Source organism: Oratosquilla oratoria, chromosome 5 (assembly GCF_046742065.1).
Source record: "Oratosquilla oratoria isolate Oo_2021 chromosome 5, ASM4674206v1, whole genome shotgun sequence".
NCBI classification, from domain to species: domain Eukaryota; kingdom Metazoa; phylum Arthropoda; class Malacostraca; order Stomatopoda; family Squillidae; genus Oratosquilla; species Oratosquilla oratoria.
The window spans coordinates 30,045,261-30,052,760 of NC_134781.1; the positions used below are offsets into that span (position 1 = coordinate 30,045,261).

The following is a 7,500-nucleotide window of genomic DNA, read 5'->3' on the forward strand; positions in this document are numbered from 1 at the left end:
CCTAAAAAAAGTAAAGGCAATAAGAGGGTCTAGGAGTTTTCCAACCAGTACCCGAAGGTTTGGGTCTTTTAATGTGCGTGGATGTAGTACAGACGAGAGTAAAAGGGAAGAGATAGGCAATATGATTGTGAAAAGAAAGATGGATGAGTTGGCTTTGAGTGAAACTAAGTTGAGAGGGAGGGGCGAGTGTGAGTTTGGGAGTGTAGTTGGAAGGTTCTCAGGAGTGAAGAGAGGGCGAGGGAGAGAAGGGGTGGCTATACTAATAAGTGAAGAGATAGGTAAGCGTGTGGAAGGAGGTTTCATCAAGGATAATGTGGATGAAGGTTAAGCTGGGAAGGGAGATGTGGGTTTTTGTAAGTGCATATGGCCCTGACAGTGAGAAGAGTGTAGAAGAAAGGGAGGAGGCTTTTTGGATAGATTTAAATGAGTGCATAGAGGGATTAGGGAGAAACGTCAATGGAGTAGTATTGGGAGACCTTAATGCTAGGGTAGGAAATGAACCAATAGAAGGAGTGGTTAGGAAATGTGGAGTTCCAGGAAAGAGAATTGATGGTGGAGATGTGTCTAGAGAGTTGAGGGTAGCAAATACAGTGTTTAGGAAGAAAGTCAAGCATAAGTACACATGGGAGAGGGTGGTGGATGGGAGGGTGGTAGATGGAGTGTTAGTGGACTATGTAGTGGTAGATAGGAGTATATTAGGAAGAGTTAAGAATGTACAAGTTCTAAGGGGAGAGAGTGGGGGAATATCAGATCATTTTTTGGTGGAAGGTAAGTTGAAAGTGGAGGATAGATGGAGAAAGAGGAAAAGGACAAAAGGTAGGGAGGTGCTTAGAGTGAACTGCTTAAATGAGAGAGAGTACAAGAAGAAGCTGAGAGAGGAGTGGGAGGGAGTAAAGGATAGAGTAGAACTAGGAGTGGAGGAGGAATGGGGATGATTTAAGGAGGGAGTGATAAGGTGTGCAAAGATAGTATGTGGAACAAGGAGGACTGGAGGAAATAGAAGGAAGGGTAGTGAGTGGTAGGATGAGGAAGGAAAGAAGGATGTATAAGAGAAGAAGCGAGCTTTCACAGATTGGTTACAAAATAGGACGAGGGAATCACATGAGAAGTACAAAGAAAAGAGAAGAGAAGTAAAGCACAACATACAGGTGTGTATATATATATATATACATATATAATGTATATATATAAATATACATACATATATATATGTATATATATGTATATATATATGTATATATATATATCTATATATATATATATATATATATATATATATATATATGCACCCTACCCCCCTAGTGACCTCACCCAGGGCCCCCTTTCGACTTCGCCCGCTTCTCCAAGTGACCTCCCCCAGAAACTCCCGTCGTCCTCGCCTTCCACTAGTGACCTCACCCAGAGATTTAATTTGACATTTCCTTCTCCTTCTAGTGACCTCACCCAGAAACTTCTTTTAACCTCCTCTGGAACGCACAACAGCAGCTTAGTGAGTCGGCAACTGCACTCTCTTACTATATTTCACCGGCTGAAGTTCCTAGGTCCGGACTTTCCCACATTCATAGGTCATGGATCGCAGGGTAAGCCCGACCTGGTGTTCTCCAACAGCCGAGCTTTCTTCCTCAACTCTACTATCTCACCCGGTGCCCCCACCCTCTCAGACCACATACCCTTAATCCTTCGCATCTCCACCTCACCCATCCTTATCCCCAGTGAGCCTCGGTTACGTTACAGTCAGGCCGACTGGGAAGGCTTCAAAAACACTCTCACGACATACACCAACACAAACATGAACAACGCTCCACATGCGGCGATAGAGCAGGAATGGCGCTCACTTACAAAGTTTGTCAAAAACGCTGTAAAAAAGCACATTCCTAGTACAAAGCACCGAAAGGTTGCCACGTTCACCGCTTCTATGCGCACTAACAGACTACGCATTGCACTACAGAACAGATTTACAGATCTATTACAAGCACCCCTAGAGGCCCGTGTCGCCATCCTACGAGACATGCACTGGCTACAGAGTAGCCTGAGGAAGTCCCTCTACATCGATTCACATCGTGAGGAGGAGCAACTGATGGCCTCGCTCTCCGGCGCCTGTGAGACGGACCCTTCCAAGTTCTGGAGGACCCTCAAACGACAGCTGGAGGAGTGCTCTGTGCCTCCACCCAAGGTCATCAACCATCTTAACCACTCTGCACACTCCCCCCAACACCAAGCTAACCTTCTGGCGTCAGCATGGAGTGAGGTCTTTAAACCCCATCCTGTGCAAGGACCACATTGCTTTAGCACCTTGCACAGTGTTAACTCCTTCATGAACAGATATAGTGACCTCATTCCCGACGAGACTGTTGACCTCTCTCAGTTAGATGAAGATGATCCCCTTATCTGTCCTATCGTTATGGAGGAGGTAAAGGGGTTATCTCGGCTTTAAAACTAAAATCCCCTGGCCCCTCAGGCATCGATGCACACATACTCAAACGTATGCCAGACAACATAATCTCACACATGACGACACTATACAATAGCTCACTAGCCTCTGGGTACTTCCCACAACTATTCAAGGCCTCTCACACCATCCTCATTCCTAAACCCCAGAAACCCGCCTCCTTCCCCCTTTCATACCGGCCGATCTCCCTTCTGGAGTACTTTGGTAAGGTGTTTGAGCACGTTCTATGCCGCCGCCTGACCGTGTACCTAGAGACGGAGAATGTGCTGAGGGATTGCCAATTTGGTTTTCGGCAGGGGCGCGGTGCAGACGACGTAATATCCATGATCACTCAATGGGTTCAAAGACCGCCAGACGGTCGCCCTGGTAAGGTCATTTTGGTTTGTAAGGATGTGGAGAAGACATTCGATACTGTCTGGCATGAAGGCCTTAAGTACAAATTGTACCATAATTTCGACTTTGCCCTGCCGTTCACAAGGTTGTTCTGCAACTACCTGGACGACAGGACAATAAGAATAAAGTGGCGGGGCTGTCTGTCCCAACCTTTTGTGTCGAAGGCTGGAGTACCGCAAGGGTCAGTCCTTGCCCCCACTCTGTACAATCTATATACGAATGACCTGCCAGAGCCAGCTTATCCACGCAACCAGGCTCTAACTCTTTCGTATGCGGACGACACTAACCACATCAGCAGACACAAAACGCTACAGGGAGCGTTAAACGTAATGCAAAACATCCTTGACGGGGCACACGCGTGGGAGCAAAAGTGGCGCATTAAGACCAACGCGTCGAAATGCAATGCTGTATACTTCTGCTGCAAGCGAACCAACAGAACAATCACAAACACTACTCTTAAAATAAACAACACAAACATCCCAGTGAAGGACCATACCTGTGTGCTGGGTAGCACACTTGATAGTGGCCTTACCTGGACCCCACACTTCCGCAAGCAGGGAGCGAAGGCTAGGGCTGTGCTGGGAAAGCTAAGACGCTTCAAAACTGCAACACTGACCACCAAACGTCGATTGTACCTAGCCCTCGTCAGGCCGATTCTGTGCCAGTCCCCGGGACTAAGCCAGCTGACATGTCCCACTAATAACTACGAGCATCAGAAGGTTCAGAATGCCGCTGTCAAGTTCATCACGGGTTCGCGATGGAGCGACTTCAGAACCACTGAGTCTCTACACCGAATTTCCGACATCCGTCCACTCAACCAACACAAACACAAACTTCACTCAAGACACCTAGAAAAACTGCACAACAGACACAAACACCTGATACAACACATTACACCTAGACCACACCGTACAGACTATCTGTCAGCTGCGCCCGTCCTACGTGCAGTGTACACGATAAGACGTGTATAACCGTACCTATTAATAATACACCCCTTTAACCAGCTTTGACTGGTGATAGCAATAAGGATGAAATAATAATAGTAATAATAATATTGCATGTAGCCCAATAATTAACAGGCTACAAGCATATACAACACAAACCCAACCTGGGAAAATGCAGGAGAGCTCATGCCTTACCTGGGGCTAATCAGGAACGCGCTCTACACGCGGGAAGTGAACTCTACTCACTTCCCGTAAAATACACACACACACCTCTCACGAACATAGCCACGACCCACGCACAAACATCTACACTTACTTTTTCTTCGACTAAAATTCGCTTCCTTTCGAACTTTCTCTTATACTACATCTTCTCATTTCAGTTTACCTCCCACTAAAGATTTTTCCGTTTTTCCACCTTTCCTACTACGCCTCCTACCATTTTCTGAACTTTTGGTGATTGTAATCTGTTTTAATTCCGGCGTCGGCGCCGCCGTCCAAGCTCCCAGTCCATTTCTCCCGTGCCACGCTAATTCGCCCGGTGGCAATAGCCCTCTATTATACGCTACTATCTTTTCATTTTCTTACAGACATTCTTCCCTTCCCACAAAAACCGATCCCGCGATAGCGGGTGGTCTTTCCTAGGAATTCAGAATTCAGACCTCCCCTGCTTCCTCTAGTGACCTCTCCCAAAAGAATTGCGATGACCTCTCCCACAACCCTTACCACCCTGCTTTTTAAGGACTGACAGTCGGCCAGAAACCATTATTGTTTGCTTCATCTTCGTCAATAGCACACCCAGTTAGCCTTCGAATTTATAGTTCTTCACACCCTGAAGAATCCTCCGTGAGAGACGAAAAGACTTAAGTTTTCGGTGTTTGTGTCAACAGCTTTTGTACTGTTACATTGTGTCATTATAACCATTGGCATTCAGCAGCGCCTTTTACTGCACCCTCTTCTCCATGATTTTGAAATCATGAATGATTATGTTCATACTTTGAACTATGACGACAAAAAGTTATTCTTCAAACTGAAGAATTTGAATCCTAAGATAGCCAAAGCTATTAGCGCAGTTGACTTCAATAAAAATTGTCTACGTGAAAACATGTGCCCTAGAACTATATATATACATATATGTACATCCCTGAATGGGTCCCAGTGAATAGAGATACATTTTTATCAACCACAATGTACTTTGAATTTAAGCCATCAACATTGGGAGATCCGTGGAGGCAACATGCAGAAAATAAACCTGGTACGGCCAAAGACTCGAACCCGGCTAGCACGTGACAAGTGCTGTAGTGACTTAACCGATTGCTCCATGTTCGAGTTTCAATTTCTGCATGTTGGCCTCCACGGATCTCCCGATGTTGATGACTTAGAATTGAAGTGCATTGTGGTTGAAAAAAATATATATCTCTATTCACTGGGACCCATTCAGTGATGTACAAATACTTTTCCGCGTTTGTATACTTACCAATGTACTATCATAATGGAGATAGGTTGACTGCAAAATTTCGTGTATGTGTATGTAACTCGAGCATACAATTAATTATATAAGAAAAGTTGCGCTGAATTTATATTTCTCTTGATGGAGCAATCGGTTGTCACTACAGCATTTGTCACATGCTAGCCGGGTTTGAGTCCTTGGCCATACCACATTTCAATTTCTGCATGTTCGCCTCCACGGGTCTCCCGATGGTGATGGCTTAGAATTCAAGTGCATTGTGGTTGATAAAAAATGTATACACACGCACACACACACACACACACACACACACACACACACACACACACACACACACACACACACACACACACACACACACACACACACACACACACACACACACACACACACACACACACACACATACAAAAGTAGAGGAGACAGAGCTTGGAAAAGATGGAGAAAAGATAAAAAATCTGGAAAATGGGAAATACATATAAACTATAGAAATGAGTATGTAAAAGTGCGAAAAGAGGAGAAAAGGAAATATGAAAAAAAAATATATTATAGAAAAATGCAAAGAGCAATCCAAACTATTCTATAGATATGTAAATGGTAAACTTAAAACTAAACAGGAAATGGTGAAACCACGCCAAGGAAATATAGAATACACAGAAGATCTAGAAATGGCCCAAGTCATGAATAAACACTTGAAGTCTGTTTTCACTAGAGAGAAGGTACATTATTGGGACGGAGGAAGTGAAGTGCGATAACCCCCCCCCCCCATGAGCGAAATAGTAATAACACAAAAAGAACTAATGGAACATTTAACAAACATTGATGTTAGGAAATCGCATGGCCCATACGGAATTACAAATTGGATTCTAAAAGAATGCAAATAAGAACTAATGGACAAAATATATAACATAATAAGTTGTTCACTTAAAGAAGGAAAAATACCAAAAAAGCTGGAAAAATGCCAACTATGTACCATTATATACAGGAGGAAACAAGGAAGAACCAACTAACTATAGACCGGTCTCACTAACAAACACTATAGCCAAAATTTATGAGAAAATTATCAAGAATAGATGAGTATAACACCTGGAAGAAAATGATATAATAAGCCCAAGACAATTTGGGTTCAGACAGGGAAGATCAAGTACCACAAATTTAATCTGTTTTTACTCAAGACTAGTAGATATAATGCAAAAGAGGGAAGGATGGGCTGATTGTGCTTTCTTGGACTTACAAAAACTTTCGACAAGGTATCACACAAAATATTATTTAAAAAATTGGAAAATATAGGAGGGATACAAGGCAACCTGCTAAACTGGATGGAGGACTTCCTGAATGGTGGAAAGATGAGGGTACTACTCGGAGAAAAATATTCAGGTTGGAAGGAGGTTATTAGTGGAGTTCCGCAAGGATCTGTATTGGCTCCAATAATGTTTGCTATTTATGTGAATGACATGGATGATGATGTGGAATGTTACATGAGCTTCTTTGTAGACAACGCTAAATTGTTGAGGAAAGTAAAAACCGAAACGGATTATGAATCACTACAGGAAGACCTGAATAAGGTTTGGAGGTGGAGTCAGAAATGGGAAGTGGACTTCAACATTAAGAAGTGTAGCACAATGGAGTTCAAAAAAAGTAAAAATTGAGTATCAGGACAATATACAATTGGAATTAAGGAGGTAAAGAAATTGGGATCTGGAAAAGATCTGGGAGTAATTATCTCAAACGACTTGTCCTCTCATAAACAAATAAACCAAATTGTCGGAGAGTCCTATAACTTGCTAATATCAATAAAAGTGGCATTCACTTATTTGGACGAAGAAATGAATAAAAAAATATTTGCCACATTGATAAGGGCTAGACTAGAATATACGGCGACATTGTGGTCCCCCAGTACCAAAAAGAATATAAAGAAAATTAAAATAATCCAGAGAGCAGCCACAAAAATGGCTCCAGCACTTTCAAACTTGTCATATGAAGAGAGACCAGCTAAATTGGAGTTACCGACTTTGGAGCAAAGAAGAGAGAGAGGCGACCTACTGACCATCTACAGAATCATGAAGGGCACAGAAATAATTGATGGAGAAGACTTACTAAATGGGACAAGAGAAACAAAAGAGGACTTGGAAAGAAACTCAAAAAGGGTAGTTATAGAAGAGATCTGAAGAAAAAACAGTTTTCCACACAGAGTGGTGGGCACTTGGAACAAACTGGAGGAAACGACAGTATGAGCAAAAACCATTTAC

The 7,500-nt window shown here is 43.1% G+C and overlaps 1 protein-coding gene across 1 annotated transcript in view; it reads right to left on the reverse strand.

Moving 5' to 3' along the window:
• Nucleotides 1-7,500, reverse strand: part of LOC143025431 (ATP-binding cassette sub-family C member 3-like) — a 161,163-nt gene that overhangs the window by 5,357 nt on the left and 148,306 nt on the right. The gene's annotated exons all lie outside the window — the stretch shown is intronic.